The 7,689-nt window shown below is 61.3% G+C and overlaps 1 protein-coding gene across 5 annotated transcripts in view; it reads left to right on the plus strand.

Moving 5' to 3' along the window:
* LSP1 (lymphocyte specific protein 1) overlaps positions 1 to 3,549 on the plus strand; it is a 39,894-nt gene extending 36,345 nt beyond the window's left edge. For all 5 annotated transcript variants that reach the window (XM_033206313.1, XM_033206314.1, XM_033206316.1 and 2 more), the window contains one exon: positions 3,057 to 3,549. The gene's annotated coding sequence lies outside the window, so the exon portion shown is untranslated. The remainder of the gene's footprint in view (positions 1 to 3,056) is intronic.
* Positions 3,550 to 7,689: the final 4,140 nt, after the last annotated feature.

Here is a 7,689-nt window from a genome sequence, read left to right on the forward strand (position 1 = left end):
TCCTGAGGCCGATGGCCAAGCCAGCCTGACCGCACCCATGCCTCAGCAAGCAGAGATCTGCCCCCAAACCTTTGACAGCAAAAGGGAGGAACAACGCGAGGCCCAGGCCCCCGAGGAGCCCGGCTAGGTCAATAGGTGCAGTCCTCCACCATCTTCCCTGAAGTTTTCATCCCAAGGCCCCCATCCCACATCCCAACACAGATCCCTTCTCTGTTCCCCTCACATCACTGCAGCCCAGGGGCTCCAGCTCGTCCTCTCTGCCCTTTCCACCTGACCCCCTTCCTGACACCCAGACTTCCCTCAGCACCCCGTGTGCCCTTCCCAGGCTGCCCTGCACCCCATGCCCCTTGGGCCCTGGTGCACCTTCATGCAGTAACTATGGGCCCCCAGCTAGAACCTCAGCCCCCTCTTCTGTCCACCTCATGGTTCTGGGCCCTGGGGACCGTTCCGGCCACTTCACTGGAGCCTCCAGCCAGTCGCTGTGCGGTTGAAGTTCTTGGGCTGGGGGTTCAGTTCCAGGATGGAGCAGACTGTGGGAGGGGCCCGGGTGGCCTCCTGCAGCTTCCGGGCGTTGAAACGAGGCCGGTACAGGAAGGGCAGGCGGGTGAGGCCGGCTGGGGTGCGCTCCCCACCGCTGGGCCCCGTCAGGCGCCCTCGGGCCTCCACCACCGACATGCGGTACAGCACAGCATCCCACATCCTGGAGGCCCGGGAGGCGGGGACCCGGGGCACGACAGGGGTGGGCGCCTCCTGCTCTGTGGGGGCGGGCACCTCCGGCTTCAGGCTCTGCCGTGGCCCTGGGCACGGAGGCTCCGGGGCCTCCTCCAGCAGCTGCTTCTTGAGCCGCGTCCAGCCACTGAGCCGGGGCTTGGGTGCAAGTTTGGGGACAGGGCATGGGTGAGGGCCTGATGCTGGGGTAGGGGATGAGGCCCAGGTGGGGCTGGACACTCGCTCGGCCTCAGCGGCAGGGCCAGCCATTGGGGGCGCCTCCAGTTGCTCTCCGCCAGGGCCCACAGGGGCCACGTTGTGCGGTGAGGACTCCAGCGCGCGGCAGGTCGGGGCTATGGGCACCACGACCCTGGCACTAGCCTCTCTGGGTGCCGAGGCATGGAAGCTGGGTGGCGGCCGTGGTACAGGGGGCTCCTCGGGCCAGGGACTGGCAGCCTGGGCTGTGGTGGGCAGCGGGCGGATGTGAGCCACGGGGACCAGGGGCTGGGCCCTGGGGAGACATGGGGAGGCATCTCCGTCCAGGCTGTTGGATCCCCCTTCTGGGGCTGTCCTGGGGGGCTCAGGGGTCCCGTCATGTGGGGATGGTGCCAGCTGGATGTGCACCTGGGTGATGTGGGTGCCCCCAGCCACAGAGGCTGAGTCAGGGATGAAGCCAATGGGGGCCCGGGCAGGTTCTGGGGCCGGGGCTACAACCTGGGGTCCCGTGGCCTTGTGAGCAGCTAGAATCCTGCGCTGGGTGAGGCCGACAGAGAACGTGAACTTCTGCAGGGGTGACGCCATGTGGTGGATGATGGGGGTGTGTGGGGAGCGGGGTAGGGCAGCCACTGTGCGGGGAGCCTCAGTGGGGCGTGGGGCTTCAGGAAGCGTGGGCTTCGGCGGGGTGTGGGCCCTCAGCAGCGTGCAGGGCCGTGACCTCCTGGTCGTGGCTGGCCTCACTGACGGGGGACAGGGAGGTGCGGAAGGCCCCGGGTGGGGCGAGGTGCGCGCCCCCCATCATCTTCTTCCGGGCTGCCTTCCTCAGGAGCTTCTGCAAACGCAGGTTGTCCTTCCCTGGCTTGGGCAGCAGGGGCGGTGGGGGTCCAGGGGTTCCCTGGAGGCTCGGACCACCCACCTCGGGTGCCATCGACGCGGCTGAGATGAGCATGGCTGTGTCCTAGGGTGGGAGGAACAGTAGTCAGGCCAGCCCTCCTCCCTCCCGAGGTAGGAGGCCTGTGCCTCCTGTGATCCAGGGAGGACCCGGGGCCAGGGCTGTGGAGGCCCGAGTATGCTGCTTCCTAAGCACCCAGAACCTGCCGGGGGTGTCCTGAGCTCGACTGTGCCTTGGGGACTTTGGGGTGGCCCGACCATCACCCTAGTGTAGAAATGAGGCCACAGAGGCCGAGTCCCTCCAGGAATGGGGCTAGAACCTGCCTCCAGGTCTCTGTCCCCCATGCCACCCCAGCACAAAGCAGGCCCCAAATATACAGCCTGGGTCAGGCCACCGTGCCATGTGGGCTGGGGTGGGGGACGTGGGTGAGCCCCAAGTGACAGGCATGCCCCTGGCCAGCTGCTGGCCGGGCCCACGGCTGGAAGAGCGGCTGCCCACAGACACGTGAGGGGCGCTCCGTTGTCGCCGGCCCGACCACAGGCGCGTCCGCTGCGAGCCAGTGGTGAGGGGTGGCGGCCAAGAGGCTCGGGAAAGCTGAGGCTGCATCATCAGAGGTAGATCGGCAGGAAGGTGGGAGCAGTTTTCGCTGAGCTATGCTAAATGGGATATTCCCGCAGACCTCCTGTCTGGGGTGGTCCGGCCAAGCCGCCCACCCTGGTTTCTGGGCACCACGTGTTTGCAAGGACATTGACAAATGGCATCTGGGCCGAGCCAGAGGCTGTTGGGTTTGGGGAAGGAGGAGTCCTGGGGGCTGCTACTGGTGGGGGCTGGCTCTGCCAAGGCAAGAACAGAGCTGCTGGAGGGGTGGGGGTGGAAGGAGCCTGCCCAGGACCTACTCTCAGCTGCCGGTCTCCTCTGGATGACGGGACGGCAGGAACCACGAGAACCCCAGTTCTAGCCCCCAGGGTGGGCAGGCTGCTGGGCGGGCAGGCTGCCTTCCCTCCACCTGGAGTCAGGTCTCCAGCTAGAGGTCCTGACCCAGGGCAAAAGTGCTCACACTGGGAAGCAGGCCTCTGAGGCAGGACGTCTTCTCCCGTGGTGGAGTGGGAGTGTGGGCAGGGCCGGGAGGCCAGCAACGAGAGGCTCAGGGAGCAGGCTCTGTGGGCTTGCAGGAGGCAGGTCTGTGGCCCCTCCCTGGACCCTAGCCTAATGCCCCCTGCACCCCATGCCTATGTTCCAGCTTCCTGGGTCTGCAGGTCCAGACGGGCGACACCCTCCATGTACCCAGGGGAGATCCCAGCCAGACACCTGCACCCCCACCCTCGCTACGAAGCTGCTTCCTGTTGCCAGCATGACCTACCCTCGCCTCTTTGACGCCCCCCGCTGCCACCTCCTTTTGCTCCTGGACCCTTTAACCTCTCTGCCCTTCTACTCTCTGACCCCAACCACCCCCCGCCAGCTCTGCTTCTCATTACTTGGGGGAGGAAAGAAACTCCTGATCGTTGGCCAAAGGAACTTACCGCTGGAGAGGCCAAGTACCTTCTAGGAAGTTAGGAGGTTGAGGCACAGCCCTGTGCAGAGAGGGCGGGTCACCCCCCAGATCCAAGGGGAAACTGCAGGTCAAGGACTGGTAACGACCATGCAGGAAGCTTGATGCTGCATCCCCCCCGCACTCTGCTTGCCACCCCCCACCCCGCCATTTTGTATAATAAAGCTCCCCGAGTATTCTCGTGTGCTGGCTGTCTTGTACTCACTAAGGGGGCAGGGCTGGCCAGGATGGAAAGGTTGGGCCAGTGGCCAGCCCATTCCCACACTGCACAGCATTCTGTGGCCTCTGGGTTCAGGCAGTCTGACCTGTCTCATGGCCTTTGCAGTGTAAGCCTCCAGGACATAAGCTCTCTGGTGGCCTAAGTCAGAGCACACACAATGGGTGGGGTCCAGGCTTCCTTTTCCAGAATGTCTGTGATATCCCTACCCCCACCATGACTAGCCCAATATAAACTTCTGTGCCCTGACTATGCACCCACTGAGGGCAAGATCCACCTCAGAGCCTCCCCCAACACGACCCAGGAGGTGCTCAGTGAAGGTTTGGTAAACAGGCAAATGGGTGGATGAATGAATGGGTGGGTGGGTGGGTGGGTGGATGAATGGATAGATGAATAGATGAATGGATGGATGAGTGGACAGATAGGTGGGTGAATGGATGGGTAGGTGGGTGAATGGATGGGTAGGTGGGTGAATGAATGGGTAGATGAATAGATGAATGGATGGATGAGTGGACAGATAGGTGGGTGAATGGATGGGTAGGTGAGTGAATGGATGGGTAGGTGGGTGGATGAATGGATGGATGAGTGGACAGATAGGTGGATGGATGAATGGGTAGGTGGGTGGGTGGATGAATGGGTAGATGAATAGATGAATGGATGGATGAGTGGACAGATAGGTGGGTGAATGGATGGGTAGGTGGGTGAGTGGATGAATAGGGGATGGATGAATGGATAGAGGGATGTATGGATGAATGAATGGGTAAGCAGGTGGGTGGATGGATGAATGGATAGATGAATGGATGAATGGATGGATGAGTGGACAGATAGGTGGGTGAATGGATGGGTAGGTGGGTGAGTGGATGAATGGCTGGGTGGGCGAGTGGAGGGATGGGTGAGTGGATGAATAGGGGATGGATGAATGGATAGAGGGATGTATGGATGAATGAATGGGTAAGCAGGTGGGTGGATGGATGGATTGATGGATGAATGAGTGGGTGAATAGGTGAGTGAATGGATGGGTGGGTGAGAGGATGGCTGGCTGACTGGCTGACTGGCTGGCTGTCTGGATGGATAGATCGATGGATGGGTTAGTGAATGGATAGGAAGATGGATGAATGGAGGGATGTCTGAGTGGATGGGTAGATGAGTGGATGAATGGATGAAAGGATGGCTGGATGAATGGACAGAGTGAGGGAGGGAGGGATGGAGGGAGGGATGAGTGAGTGGATGGGTAGGTGGGTGGGTGGATGGATGGATGGAAGGAAGGAGGGATAAATGAAGGGATAGGTATGTGGTTGGATGGATGGATAGGTGGATGCATTGGAGGGATTGATGAATGAAGGGATGGATGCATGGATGGGTAGATGGATGGACGGATGCATGAAGGGATGGATGAGTGGATGGACAGATGGATGGATGGATGAATAGGTGGATGGATGATGGAGGGATGGATGTGTGGGTGGGTAGATGGGTGGGTGGATGGATGGGTGAAGGGATGGATGCCTGGATGGACAGAGGGAGGGAAGGACGGATGGAAGAAGGGATGAATGAGTGGATGGGTAAGTGAGTGGGTGGATGGATGGATGAGTGGATGTGTGGATGGATGGATGGAGGGAAGGAGGGATGGATGAAGGGTGGGTGGGTGAAGGGATGGAGGGAGGGATGGATGGAGGGATGGATGGATGCATGAATGGGTAGCTGGATGGATGAAGAGATGGATGGATGGATGGATGGATGGATAGATAGATAGATAGGTAGGTGGATGAATGGATGGATAGACTAATGATGGATGGACAGATGGCGGGAGGGATGGATGAAATGGAGGGATAAATGAGTGGATGGGTAGGTGATGTATGGGTGAATGAAGGGATGGACAGACAGAGGAGTGGATGATGGAAGAGAAGGAGGGAGGAAAGAAGGAAAGGAAGTAGTGAAAGTGAGAGTGAATGCATGGGAATGAATAGATGGGTGGATGAATGGACAACTGTGAAACAGCAGACAGCCTGGGGACACCCTCCCTCCTGTCCCTCCTCTCCCAGGTCCTGCACTGGGGCCTGACACTCAGCCCTGCAGCCCTCAGTGTCTGGGAAACCCCTTTGAGGAGCAGGCCCCCCAAACTCTGATGTTCTGGACTTCACTTTGCCATTCTCTTGGCTCCTCACAGCCACTATTTTCTGAAGGCTTCGTGTCAAACCCTGCTTGTCTCATGAATACGCACAGTTCGGAAAAGCAAAACCTCAACAGAGCCACCACCCACGCAAGGGAGGTGATGTGCCCCACCCTTTCTCAGATGCCCCAGACACTGAGAGAGCATCCAGGCCACCTTGCCCTGCTGGGGAACCACCCAGTGACAGCACTCCCTTCCTTTCCCACCCGATCTGGATGGGACGGTGACCAAGGGCAGCCGGCAGAGGCAGGCCCAAAGGCCACAGCTGGGCACTCAACACTGGGGTGCAGAGTGGACAGCACCAGGGGCAGGGGGTAGTTGGGGTCAGCAGTGCTGAGGAGGCAGCCGCTTCCCCACCGGCCCCCGACCAGCCCTGGCCTCCTGTCAGATCCTCCGCACCCCTCAGCTCAGCCTCGAGGACAAGGACCCAGGGCCTGTCCCTCTGAGCTCTGCCCAGCCACAGCCCTGCTGTGTTTCTGGTGCAGCCTCCCCTCCACGGTTACAGCAACTCCATGCCTCTGCTCCTGGAAACCTGGAGGTCAGGCCATGCCCAGTGCAGAGGTCAGGAGGCTCAAAAGGGCTGCAGCCTACGAGGCCCCTGGCCAGGGATGGCAGACCAAGCCCCTAACCTCTGTCCTGCCTGCCAGAGCAGCCACCTGACATCCTGTGACCCTCGCTACAGGCCCCTAGGCCAGCCCCATACAGAAGACGGCCATCATCTCTGCAGAATGAGTCAGTTAGTCTGCACAATCAGAAGCACTAGGCATGCGGGGAGGCAGCTACCTAGGGCTGGAGCAGCTCAGTCCCGAAGTGCTGTGTCAGCTGCTCCTGTCCTGGGCCTGGCAGCGTCTGAGCCCACAACGGGGCCGAGTGGCTTCAGGCTGGAACCAGTTTGGGCACTCAGGTTGGCTCAGGGCATGAGGAGAGGCTCAGGACCCTCTTGGTCTCCACAACTCCCAACCATGCGTACTGGGTGCTGGGACCTAGATTGAGGGGCCCCGGCCACCATCTGGGGGTCACCCAGGCAAAGAGCTGGAGCCAAGACACTCAGGAGGTCAACCTCCCTCCCACAGCCTGCTCCCCACTCCCTGGGCTTGGCTCAACTTTCACCAATTTCAGAACCTCCCCCATCCCCCAACAACTGCCCTAGAGCCAAGGCCCCACGGTCCGTCCTCAGACTCCTCCCGCATGGAAATGCGTCCCCAACCCAGGCTGGGCCTCCCTCGTGCTGTGCCCTCACCCAGGTATATGGTGGCCCCCGGGAGGCCCCTGCCCTGCCTCCTCTCCTCGGACTACCCTAGTCAGGCCAGACGGCAGCAGGGTGCGGGTTACCTGGTGCAGACCCTCGAGGCCGCTGGTGCCTGCTCTGTGCAGTCCCTGCTACGCCTCAGGCCCAGTGCCCTGAACGGGAGGTCGCCGATACCCAAAATAAAACCTGCCCTGTGCTTCTGACCTCAGCCGGCTGGGCGGAGAGCGCCTGCCAAAACCTGAGGTGCTGGGCGGGCAGCACCCTCCCCTGCTGGTCACCCGGGGCCAGTGCAGGGCCATGGCACGCCCACCTTCAGATGCACCCCTCAGGACCCCTGGCCTGGGCGAGGACTTGGGTGGGCACAGGCTTCCCAGGCCGGCAGACTGAGCCATGTGTAACCACAATGGTGGGCTCAGGGCTCCATTAGGGGAGCTGGCAGAGCCCGCCTGGAAAAGGAGGTTGGCCCCACCATGGGAGAGGACAGGGTGGGCCCGCCGACCTGCAGGAAGCCGCTCAGGTGCCTCTGAGGGAGCAGCTCTGCAGATGTCCCCAGTGGTCAAAAAGCTGGTCATGGATGTCCAGGGGCCAGGGTTGTACATGGCCCCCAAAGCCTTGCCCATCGCAGACATGGACGGGGAGGGGAAGGTGTGGAGTGCAGAGGAAGCCACAGACCCAAAGCAGGAGGACAGGG

The sequence above is a fragment of the Trachypithecus francoisi genome, unplaced genomic scaffold (assembly GCF_009764315.1).
Source record: "Trachypithecus francoisi isolate TF-2019V2 unplaced genomic scaffold, Tfra_2.0 Lachesis_group8, whole genome shotgun sequence".
Taxonomy (NCBI): domain Eukaryota; kingdom Metazoa; phylum Chordata; class Mammalia; order Primates; family Cercopithecidae; genus Trachypithecus; species Trachypithecus francoisi.